This window comes from Mobula birostris, chromosome 3 (genome assembly GCF_030028105.1).
Source record: "Mobula birostris isolate sMobBir1 chromosome 3, sMobBir1.hap1, whole genome shotgun sequence".
Taxonomy (NCBI): domain Eukaryota; kingdom Metazoa; phylum Chordata; class Chondrichthyes; order Myliobatiformes; family Myliobatidae; genus Mobula; species Mobula birostris.
In genome coordinates, this window is record NC_092372.1 from 24,193,438 (window position 1) to 24,206,009 (window position 12,572).

General features: G+C 42.5%; 1 pseudogene; it reads right to left on the reverse strand.

The window, feature by feature from the left end:
* Window positions 1-11,993: 11,993 nt before the first annotated feature.
* LOC140195745 (5S ribosomal RNA) lies at window positions 11,994-12,115 on the reverse strand (annotated as a pseudogene).
* Window positions 12,116-12,572: the final 457 nt, after the last annotated feature.

Here is a 12,572-nt window from a genome sequence, read left to right on the forward strand (position 1 = left end):
TGTTGTGCCGACCTTAAACCCTGCCTCCCATATAAACCTCCACCTTAAATTCCTCCATATACCTGTCTAGTAGTCTCTTAAATTTCACTAGTGTATCTGCCTCCACCACTGACTCAGGCTGTGCATTCCACGCATCAACCACTCTCTGAGTAAAAAACCTTCCTCTAATATCCCCCTTGAACTTCCCACCCCTTACCTTAAAGCCATGTCCTCTTGTATTGAGTAGTGGTGCCCTGGGGAAGAGGCTATGGCTGTCCACTCTATCTATTCCTCTTAATATCTTGTATACCTCTATCATATCTCCTCTCATCCTCCTTTTCTCCAAAGAGTAAAGCTCTAGCTCCCTTAATCTCTGATCATAATGCATACTCTCTAAACCAGGCAGCATCCTGGTAAATCTCCTCTGTACCCTTTCCAATGTTTCCACATCCTTCCTACAGTGAGGCGACCAGAGCTGGACCAGACCAGGCTCCAAGTGTGGCCTAACCAGAGTTTTATAGAGCTGCATCATTACCTCGCAACTCTTAAACTCTATCCCTCAACTTATGAAAGCTAAGACCCCATAAGCTTTCTTAGCTACCCTATCTACATGTGAGGCCACTTTCAGGGATCTGTGGGCATGTACCCCCAGATCCCTCTGCTCCTCCACACTACCGAGTATCCTGTACTTTCTACTCTGCCTTGGATTTTGTCCTTCCAAAGTGTACCTCCTCACACCTCTCCGGGTTGAACTCCATCTGCCACTTCTCAGCCCACTTCTGCATCCTATCAATGTCTCCCTGCAATCTTCGACAATCCTCTATACTATCTACAACTCCACCAATCTTTGTGTCGTCTGCAAACTTGCCAACCCACCCTTCTACCCCCACATCCAGGTCGTTAATAAAAATCACGAAAAGTAGAGGTCCCAGAACAGATCCTTGTGGGACACCACGAGTCACAACCCTCCAATCTGAATGTACTCCCTCCACCACGACCCTCTGCCTTCTGCAGGCAAGCCAATTCTGAATCCACTTGGCCAAGCTTCTCTGGATCCCATGCCTTTTGACTTTCTGAATAAGCCTACCGTGTGGAACCTTGTCAAATGCCTTACTGAGCCCACCCCAAAAAGAGTTTACATTTTGGAAACCAGTGAGGGTTCTGGTTCCTTGGTGTCTAGGAAGTATTCACAAACACTGAAGAGATTCCAAAGAGAATTTGTGTGTGTAGATTCTCCCTGAGACCACAGGGGTTTACTTCGAGTGTATGGTCTGATAGGTTAGCTGTTACTGTAAATTGCTCCTAGTGCATGGTGAGTGGTCGAATTTGGGGCAAGTGGATGAGAAAGTAGAGAGAATGAAAAATGGGATTAGAAAATGATGAGTTATATGAGTAGTTAATAGTCTGAGTGATAGTCATAGTGTCACGGAGTCATAGAGCACTACAGCCCCTTCTGCACATCTAGGCTGTGCTGAACCAGATGACTAATATTACTGAATAGCTTACAAACAACATAAATTTTACAGAACTGAGTACATTATTAGAGAAGAACTTGCCAGGAAAAGAGAGTTAAATGAATTTTTTTTGAAATTTGTTATTGAATCCTTAAGATTGCCACCTGGCCAGACTGAGGATGTTGTTTCTCAAGTTTGTGCTGAGTTTTCATGGCACGGTGCAGAGGCCACGCTGAGAAAGACATGAGAAAATAAAATGTGACTGGAAGCTCAGAGTCACCTCTGTGCCCTGAAGAGAAGTGATCCAAAAAGCAGTAGTCCAATCCACCAATGCACAAGAGCCAACATTATGAACACCCTGTGTAATATACTGGATCGGAGTGAGTCCTTGCTTCACTTGGAGGGACAATATAGAGCTCTGGATGACGTGAAGAGATGAGATAAAAGAACAGACGTGATTGCATGGGAAAATGCATAAGAAAAGGCATTGCAGTAGGAGATGGAAGCCCAAACAAGAAGGTTACGAAGAGAACAGTCTCCACATTACTGAAAGTGGAGAAGAAGGGACGCATGTATCTGGTGGTGGAATTCCATTGAAAATAGTACAAAAAAGGATGACAAGGGTGGGTGAGGACTAAGGGAAACATACCCTATGCTCAGACAAAAATGAGAAAAGATGAGACTAGAAATCTAGGAAAAAGATTAGATCTGCAAAATTATCATAAACCCCCACTAGAGTGATAACTCAGGGGTACGTGTGGAATGTTTTGGCTTCAGAGCAGATACAACTGAAACAGTGAGAACTGGAGAACAGAATGGGATTGAATGTTTCCGTTTGACATGTCCAGCATCTCCAGTGTTTTTTTTCCCCCCTATTGAAGAGTGATAAATATCTGGAATAATTTACATACCTGGTTGATCTACATTTCAGTGTACAAGCAGTGGCCTCAGAAACATTCACGCTAAAGTTGTCTTTGAGTAGAAGGCAAGCAAAATCTTCTGTAGGCAATGTGTCCATTTCTTTTCCTTAATATCTGTCACAGTTGAGCACACACGGCATTGTAGGTCATTTCTCCTACAGCTCCCCACACAGCTTTCCAGGTGAAGAAACTCAGTTAAGCTTCACAGAGCAGATGATCCCAGGACTCTTTTAAAAACATTTATTGAATACAAGCAGAAGCTATGAATAAAATATATGAAAATATGAACACTACAAATAATATGGAATTGAATGTTCCTTAAACTTACTAAAGCATGATGTAAAATACCACAAACTGTCAAACTCCATTAGAACCTCTGTATTCTCTACCTCCATGGCTTTAACCCTCAAGAAAAACTCCTGATAACTCTCCCGCTCCCTGTCGCTCTCTTGTGCTCAATTCTTTTTACAATTCCCTTGCAAGCTAATCTTAACTTCAAAATATTACTTATTCTTGAACTCCAGATTATTTTAAATAGAATTTACCATGGAAACAGCTCAGGATGCCTTGGCTATATAGCTCATTGCAAGCTGCCCGCCGACTGTCTTTCTCCCTAAGCCCTTATTTATTATAATCCAAAAATCTCATGTGTGACAATTTGATTGACACAGCCATCCATTTGAGATTAAAGCATCTCTGTCCTGTTTCTCCAATATTTGACACACAACAAAGATACTTTGAGGGAGAAAAGAAGTATAAGTTTAACAGCCTACTAGAGTTGTTAAAAATTTCTTGATAAACACATTGCGAAATGGCATTAGCCAACTTGGAGCCATCTTATTTTTTCTGTAATGACATGTTACTTAGGTGACATTGTCACTTAGCAGAGGTCCAGGAGAAAAAAAAGCTTGTTTTCCTGTATTCTGCTGCCTTCTCTGAATTTTGTGATTTTTGTTAAAGAATCAACCAATGAAATCATAATTCCTGCTGTCATCTATCTATCTATATACTACTAAAACTCTCATGCTCTGTCTGTCTGTTTGTCTGTTTGTGACCTCCAAGTAGTGTAAACGGTGCATTACAGCGGCACTTTTTTTGGTTAAATCGAATTAAAATGCGTTAACTTACAGAATGCAGGCAAAATTCAGGGTTATATACTCATATAAAATTGCTCATTCGCCAAAAATCAACAGGCTGGCTTTCACCCGTGACCCGATCGGCCATCATGGAAATCGGGATGCAACAGCCCAACGCATGCACACGGCCAGTCTCAGTAGCAACACCTACCAGAGTAAAAGGGCAGGGCAGCTCTATTTTGCGGGGTCACATTCTGCTAATCAGCATCAGAATGCGCAGGATAGGGACAGATCTAACTGCCACCCATTAATAAGAGATAATTAAATCTTATTGTAATGACGTACTTCGAGACACCCATAAAACCCTTTGCTGCAGTCAAAGGACAGCAGTGACTATATCACGTCCATTTAGGAGAGCGCCAACCACATCATCAAGAATAATAAGCATCCTTTGGTGTTACTGCTTCGTATCTTCTATCCAGCAATAGAGTAAAAAAAATGGTCAGCCTAATTATGCCGCGTGGAAAGGGAAGGGGGACATTATGGTCAAGTGATGACGCCAAACGTGGTCGAGAAGCAGCAAACAGAGGGACAGAGCAAGAACTGGATGAGGCCAGGGCCGCACGACTCCAGGATCAAAGAGTCAGGACAAAAAAAGATGAGAGAAGAAGAGACACAGGAGGAGAGGCATGCACGTCTCCAGGATCAGAGACAAACAACAAACAGCAGAAGAGATGAAGAGACGGGGGATGAAAGGGCTGCACGTCTCCAGAATGACAACGAGAGCCACAAGGGTGGCAGAGAACACTCACAACACGCTGGAGGAACTCAGCAGGTCGGGCAGCATCCGTGGAAACGATCAGTCAACATTTCAGGCCAGAACCCTTCATCAGGACTGAAGAGGGAGGAGGCAGAGGACCTATAAAGGAGGTGGGGGGAAGGTGGGAAGGAGAAGGCTGGTAGGTGCCAGGTGAAAAACCAGTAAGGGGAAAGATGGAGGGGAAACAGGGAGGGGATAGGCAGGAAAGTTTGAAGAAGGAATAGGGGAAAATACCATGGGTAGTAGAAGGAGACGGAACCATGAGGGAGGTGATAGGCTGCTGGGGGAGAGGACAGAGTGATACAGAGATGGAGGAAGGGAGGGGGAAGGAATTACCGGAAGTTGGAGAATTCAGTGTTCATGCCCAGGGACTGGAGGCTACCCAGATGGTATATGAGGTGTTGCTCCTCCAAACTGAGTTTAGCCTCATCGTGGCAGTAGCGGAGGCCATGTATGGACATATCTGAATGGGAATGTGAAGCGGAGTTGAAGTGGGTGGCAATTGGAAGATCCTGTCTGTTGTGGCGGACGGAGTGGAGGTGCTCGACGAAGCGATTCTCCCAATCCGCGTTGGGTTTCACTGATGTAGAGGAGGCCGTGATGGGAGAACTGGTTGCAATAGATGACTCCAACAGACTCACAAGTGAAGTGTTGCCTCTCTTGGAAGGACTGTTTGGGGCCCTGAATGGTGGCAAGAGAGGAGGTGTAGGGACAGGTGTAGCACTTACGCCTACAGGGTTAAGTGCTGGGTGGGAGATCTGTGGGGAGGGACATGTGGACCAGGGAGTCGCAGAGGGAACGATCCCTGAAGAAAGCGGAGAGAAGTGGAGAGAGAAAGATGTGTTTAGTGCTGGGGTCCTGTTGAAGGTGGCGGAAGTTGCAGAGGATAATGTGCTGGATCCAGAGGCTGGTGGGGTGGTAGGTGAGGACAGGGGGAACTCTGTCCCTGTTGTGGTGATGGGAGGATGGGGTGAGGGCCGAAGTGCGGGAAATGGAGGAGATGCGGGTGAGGGCATCATTGATGACGGCAGAAGGGAAACTATGATCCTTAAAGAAAGAGGACATTTGAGATGTCCTGGATGGCAGATAAGCCAGAAATGATGCCATCAAAAGTGTCCTTCATTAAACGAGGAGGAGCTATATTTGCTTTGCTATGCGTCATTCTTCTTTAAAAATTGAGGTTTTCTACTTCAGTTTCCAAAGCAAAGCGATACCAATAACATTCAGCTCCATCTCTCCCCCTCCTGTCTTCTCCCATCATTTCGGATCTCCCCCTCCCTCTCCCCCTCCCACTTTCAAATCTCTTACTAGCTCTTCTTTCAGTTAGTCCTGATGAAGGGTCTCGGCCCGAAACGTCGACTGTACCTCTTCCTAGAGATGCTGCCTGGCCTGCTGCGTTCACCAGTAACTTTTATGTGTGTTGCAGGAAAATTTAATGTTTATTCTGGTCACATCAGACTGCACTACCCTTCTCTCAAAAGATGTCCCAACGGGTCACCCTGTTGTCTAGTATACTACTAAAATGCTCATGCTCTGTCTGTCTGTTTGTGACCTCCAATTAGCGCAAACGGTGCATTACAGCGGCACTTTTTTGGCCAAGTCTAATTTAACGTGCGCTAACTTATAGAATGCAGGCAAAGTTCAGGGTTATATATTCGTATAAAATTGCTCATTCGCAAAAATCAACAGCTCCCTTTTAACCCAAGAGCGGATCCGCCATCATGGAAATCAGGACACGACAGCCCGATGCATGCGCACAGCCAGCCTCGGCAGTGACACCTACCGGAGCAAAAGGGCAGGACAGCTCTATTTCATGGGGTCACATTCTGCTAATCACCATCAGCATGTGCAGGATTGGGACAGATCTAACTGCCACCCATCAATAAGAGGTAATTAAATCTTATTGTAATGACGTACTTCAAGACACCCATAAAACCCTTTGCTGCAGTCAAAGGACAGCGGTGACCATATCATGTCCATTTAGAAGAGCACCAACCACATTATGAAGAATAATCAGCATCCTTTGGTGTTACTGCTTCATATCTTCAATAGCATTAGGGTAAAAAAATATTCAGCCTAATTATGCAGCGTGGAAAGGGAAGGGGGACATTATGGTCAAGAGATGACGCCAAACGTCGTCGGGAAGCGGCAAGGAGTGGGAGAGGACAAGAATCAGATGAGGCCAGGGCCGCACAACTCCAGGATCAAAGAGTCAGGACGAAAAAAGATGAGAGAAGAAGAGACAGAGGAGGAGAGGCATGCACGTCTCCAGGATCAGAGGCAAACAACAAACAGCAGAAGAGATGGAGAGACGGGGGATGAAAGCACTGCACGTTTCCAGAATGACAACGAGAGCCACAAGGATGGCAGATAAACCAGAAATGATGCCATCAAAAGTTCCTTCGTTAAATGAGGAACAGCTATATTTGCTTTGCTATGCATCGTTCTTCTTTAATAAACTGAGGTTTTCTACAAAGCAAAGCGGTACCAATAGCATTTAGGAAAATTTAATGTTCATTCTGGTCACATCAGACTGCACTACCCTTCTCTCAAAGGGTGCCCCAACGGGTTACCTCGTTGTCTAGTGTCCTTTTAAACCCTTGAATGTTTAAATTCCTTTCCTCAGTGTTATCATTTCAAAGGATCAGTCCTCAGTCCAGCACTCAAGTGCCTTTATGAAGAAAGCACGGCAGCACTTCTACTTTCTTAGAAGTTTGCAAAGATTTGGCATGTCATCTAGAACTTTGGTAAACTTCCATAAGTGTGAGGTGGAGAGTATATTCACTGATTGCATCACTTCCTGGTATGGAAACCTCAATGCCCTAGAAAAGACTGTGAAAAGTAATGGGTACAGAACAGTCCATTGAGGGTAAAGCAATCTCTACCACTGAGCACATTTATATGGTGCACTGTTGCAAGAAAGCAGCATGCATCATCAAGGACCAATACTATCAACGCCTTGCTGTCTTCTCACTGCTGTAATCAGGAAGATAGTGCAGGAACATCAGGACCCACACCCCCAGGTTCAGGAAAAGTTATTACTCCTCAACCAACAGGTTGTTGCACCAGAGAGGATAATTTCACTCAACTTAACTCACCCCATCACTGAACAGTTCCCACGGCCTATAGATTCATTCACAGATTCTTCATCTTATGTTCTCGATATTTATTTCTTATTGATTATTATTTTTATTTTTTTCTCACTCAGTCTGGTAAAACGTGAGGTGCAGGCATAGTCAAACAGACTCATTTCTCAATTACATGAAACTTTTGGACTATTCTAGTGGTGTTTAGTGTTCTGGCTTTCTGAAGATTTACATAAGCATCGCTGTGTAGGCCTAAATGTTTATTGTGTAGTCAGTTTGGGATGATGCCAGTTGTAGATGCCCTGTTCATGTTCCATAGACTTCCAGTTTCCTCTTTTAATTTTGCATATTTCTGGTGTTTTGCATTTATTGATTTCTGCATGTTATGTGTGTTTGGAATGATTATATCCGTCAAGTAAATTGTTCCTACTTGTTTACATGTCATATTATATCCAGATGTATATTATGGATACGCCTACCTATAATATTGGATCGATTGTAATATAATTTGTCGGAGTTTGACTCTAAAACTGCATTAGGCTTGTATTTATAGTTAGGTATAGTGTCTTTAATGAATTTGAATTTTAAAGCAAGATTTTGATGAATGATATTTGCCATTTGATAGCGCCTGTGTAAGTAAAATGCTAAAGGATCCTGCAATATGTTGGATTGTTTCTCTTTTAATTATTTCTATTGTATTATTTTTGTATTTGCACACTTTGTTGTCTTTTGCACATCGATTGTTCGTCCATCCTGCTGGAGGCAGTCTTTCATTGATTCTTTCGTGTTTCTTGTATTTACTGTGAATGCCCACAAGAAAATGATCCCCAGGATTGTATATGGTGACATATATGTACATTGATCATAAATTTGCATTCAGCTTTGAACTTCAAGTGTTAGCGAGTGGATCCGAGTGATTTACTTGCATTTAGCACTGTGAGTTTCACAAATAATTTATTCCTTGTCACTAGGATTTAGACATTCCTCCATTTTATTTGAAATTAGTCCACCTGTTATCATAAGAATATTTATAGTGTCCTCCATGCTGAAGGCTGATGAAAGAAATGATTTAATATATCTGCCATTTCATTATTTCTTGTCACCAATCATGGTCCCTGGAAGTCTCACAACTTTCTCCTAATTATATATGCATAGAAATCCTTACCCTTTATTTTGATATTACATGCAAAATTTTCTTTCAAAATCAATTTTCTCCCTTCTTTTGAGCATTTTACTGCTGATTCTTAAAAACCTCCCAGTCCTCTGTCTGGACTGCCGCCGGCCTGGCCATAATGAATGCATTGTCTTTTAATTTAACATTATCGTTGACCTTCTTGATTAACCACAGGGTTGTGCCTCTTTCTCAAGGAATCCTCTTTTAATTAGGATAAATTCCTAACGAGTGATAACAACTATCCATTTGACTATCTGTTACTGTCCTGTGTCGTAGTTGATTTTCCCAGTACCCACTACAGAAGTCCAAGTTCATACCATTATAAATGACATGAATTAAATTGAAGACAGTTTTCCTTTTGGTCTTGTGGTATTCAACTCCAAGATGCACCTGGAATTCTAACCTATTGTAGTTGTTACTTCCATTGTGATCTTATTCACATGATGTCTATTAATCCTTCTTCATTACTTATGACCAAATCTAAATAGCCCGTTTTCAGTTAAAGTCCAAAATTTGGTGCTCTAAGAAGCATTCCCTGATGTACTCCACAAATTCTTCTTCTATGATATCCTTGCCAGTTTGGATCATCAATCAATATATTTAAATTAAAATATCCCCATGACAGTTACCAATCCCATCAACAAATAAAATAGGAATGTAGGAAATATCTTTCACAAGTTTACAGATGAAACTTAGCAGAAAAACTTTTGTTAACCCAGAGAGTGATTGGAATTTGGGATATACTGCCTGAAGGAAGAGAATCTCATAATATTTGAAAAGTATTTAAGTGATCACTTGAGTCACCAAGGCACAGCAGGCTCTAGACCAAATATTGGTGATGGTATTAGTATATACATAGGTAGTTGACATTTAATATCCCTCTGTTACTTATCTCAGCTTTCTCATACAGCCTTTCTTTCTTCAGTGATCTGTGGAAAACCCATTTGGCTGATTTTCATTGCTGTCATTGTTTACTTGTCTCAAATTTGATGAAAACTAAGTAACCTCGTCCATGAAGCTCTTCTACATTCTTCGAGGAGGAAACTGATAGGTTCCAATACTGATCAAGCAGGGATAAGTGAGTGGAATATTATTGGATGTTTGATGCAGGCTGACAGCAAAGACAGCAGATAGTATCAAAAGGCTGAGTCAATGGTAAGGAAAGCAAATGCAATGTTAGCATTCATTTTGAGGGATAGAATATAAGAGCAAACCTGTGATGCTGTGATAAGATATTGGTCTGACTGAATTGGAGTATTGTGAACAGTTTTAGGCCCTTTATCTAAGAATCTGTTGGAGTTAGAGAGCACCCAGAGGACATTCACAGGAATGATTTCAGGAATGAAATGGTTAGAGTACAAAGAGCGTTGATGGCTCTTGGCCTGTACTCACTGGAGTTTAGAAGAAAGAGAAGAGATCTCATTGAAACCTATCAAATCTTGAAAGACCTAGATAGAGTAGATGTGGAGAGTATGTTTCCTATGGTGGGAGAGTCTAGGATCAGAAAGCACAGACTCAAAATAGAGGGACATCTGCAGAATACATTGCCAAAGACAGCTGTGGAGGCTAAATTATTGAGTATATTTAAAGTGGATGTTTTTAAGTTCTTGGTTATTCAGGGTGTCAAGACTTTCAGGGAGAAGGCAGGAGAATGGGGTTGAGAGTGATAATAAATCATAATGTAATGAGAGAGCTACTCAATGGGCTGAGTAGCCTAATTCTGCTCCTTTGTAATTCAAAAGATAGGGAGGACAGAAATCACAGATAGACAGTCAATAATAGCTTAGCAAATATCAAATTAAACAGCAAAGGAAAGGCCAAAGCTGCAAAATCTATGGTATCTGAAAACAAGACAGAAATTTGTATCACACACAAAATGCTGGAGGAACTCAGAAGGTCAGGCAGCATCTCGGAAAAGGAGTACAGACAACTTTTCAGGCTGAAACCCTTTGGCAGGATGGAGAAAAAAAGCTGACGAGTACATTTAAAAGGTGGTGGGGGGAGAGAAAAACACAAGGTGATAGGTGAAACCTGAATGGGGAGGGGATGAAATACAGAGCTAGGAAGTAAATTGGTAAAAGAGACAGAAGGCCATGGAAGAAAAGAAAGGGGGTGGAGCACCAGAGGGAGTTGATGGGCGGGCAAGGAGATTGGGTAAGAGAGGAAAAAGGGAAAGGGAATGGTGAATGAAAGGGGGAACGGCGTGCATTACCAGAAGTTCAAGACGTTCCCAGAAAGGTAACATGTCTCCCATAGCTGGGTAAGCATGCTGTCGAAGAGTCAGAGAGCAGCAGGGATTGTCAGAGAGGAGCAGCGAGAAAGGGTTTCACTGAATTCCCATTGAAGTGAAGACTTAACCTTCTTCAGGGTAGGCACATGTTGAAGGTATTTTCCCATTTATGCTCTGCCCTACTGAGGGATCACATTTTGGGTGCCTATGAACTTCTCCCTCCTCAATGAGTGGAATTTCCCTGTGGCCAACCATTTTAATTTCTTTCCCCATTCCAGTTCTGACATGTCGGTCTGTGGCCTCCTCTCCTCCACTCTCTGGGTGGAGAAGCCACACCTTATATTCCATCTGGGTAGCCTCCATCTTAATGGGATGAACATTGATTTCTCCATCCAGTAATTTTTTTTCTCTTTTTTTTTCTTTTCTCTTCCTCCTTCCCTCTTCTTATATTCCCCACTCTGGCATCTTAGCTCTTCTCCTCACCTGCTTATCACCTTCCCCCAGTGCCCCTCCTTCTACCCTTTCTTCCATGGTCCACTCTATTTTCCTATCAGATTCCTTCTTCTCCAGTCCTTTACTTTTCCCATCCACTTGGCTTCTTCTATCACCTTCTGACATGTTCTCTTTCCCCCTCCCCCACCTTTTAATTTTGGCATCTTTCCCCCTTTCTTTCCATTCCCAGTGAAGGACCTTGGCCAAAAATGTCTACTGATTATCCATTTCCGTTGATGCTGCCTGACCTGCCGAGTTCCTCCAGCATTCTGTGTGTGTTACTCCCACCTACTGTATGTCTTCTTTCCTCTGCTTTTCATGATTTCTATCCAGACTGATTCTACATTGATATCCATTTCCTCCATACCACAACTAAATATCACTCTGATACTTCCCTTTATTAACAATACGAGCCTGCTTCCATTCTTTTTAGGTCTGTTCCTTTGGAACATTTGATAATCTGAAATCCTGAATCTGTCCTAGTTACCCAGCAACTTTGTCTCTGTAATAGTTATTATATCATACTCCTCACTCTTCACTCTTCACAGCACAGTAACAGGCCTTCTAGCTCAACAAATCTACCTCACCCAATTACACCCATGTGACCAATTAACCTACTAACCCAATGTTGGAGGAAACCAGAGCACCCAAAGGTAACCCACGTGGTCACAGGGAGAATGAATAAATTCTTTGCAGACAGCAGAGGGGATTGAACCCACGTTGCTGGTGTTGTAAAGTGTTGCACCAACCACTGCACTATCGGGACTCCCAAAACACCTGGTGTTCACAGGTGGTCTCTCATCCAAATACTTACCAGGCCTGAGCCTGTTTAGCTTCTAAGTCCAGATGAGATTGGCTGTTTTCAGGCTAGAATGGCCGGAGGCAATTTGTTACTGTTTCTCCAGTCTTATTACAGATGTTACATGCATTCACATAAAAACCAGTAAGTTTTAATATTTTATAGCTTATACCATCTCAGGATTTGCTTTGTGTTGCAAACTTTTGATTATATTTTTTGCTCATGTCCGTCACACTTTGTTAGTCCATTTCAGCCTCATTAACCTCTGCCACATTTCTATCCTTCTCTCTTGATTCATTAGAGATCCCATTCTTGGACTTCTTCCTTGTATTTCATTTAAAAAACCCTTTCTGTTGCCATCTATATGTGGTTCATTAGGAGACTGGTCCCAGCACAACTCAGAGGATACCCAAACAAACGGAAAAGTTCTCTCCTTCCCCAGTCCGGAGGCTGTATCCCATTAATTGGAATTTATTTCTACAGCACCACTCTTTGAGTCAAACATTCACCTCTCCGCTCATATATGTCAATTTACATGTGGC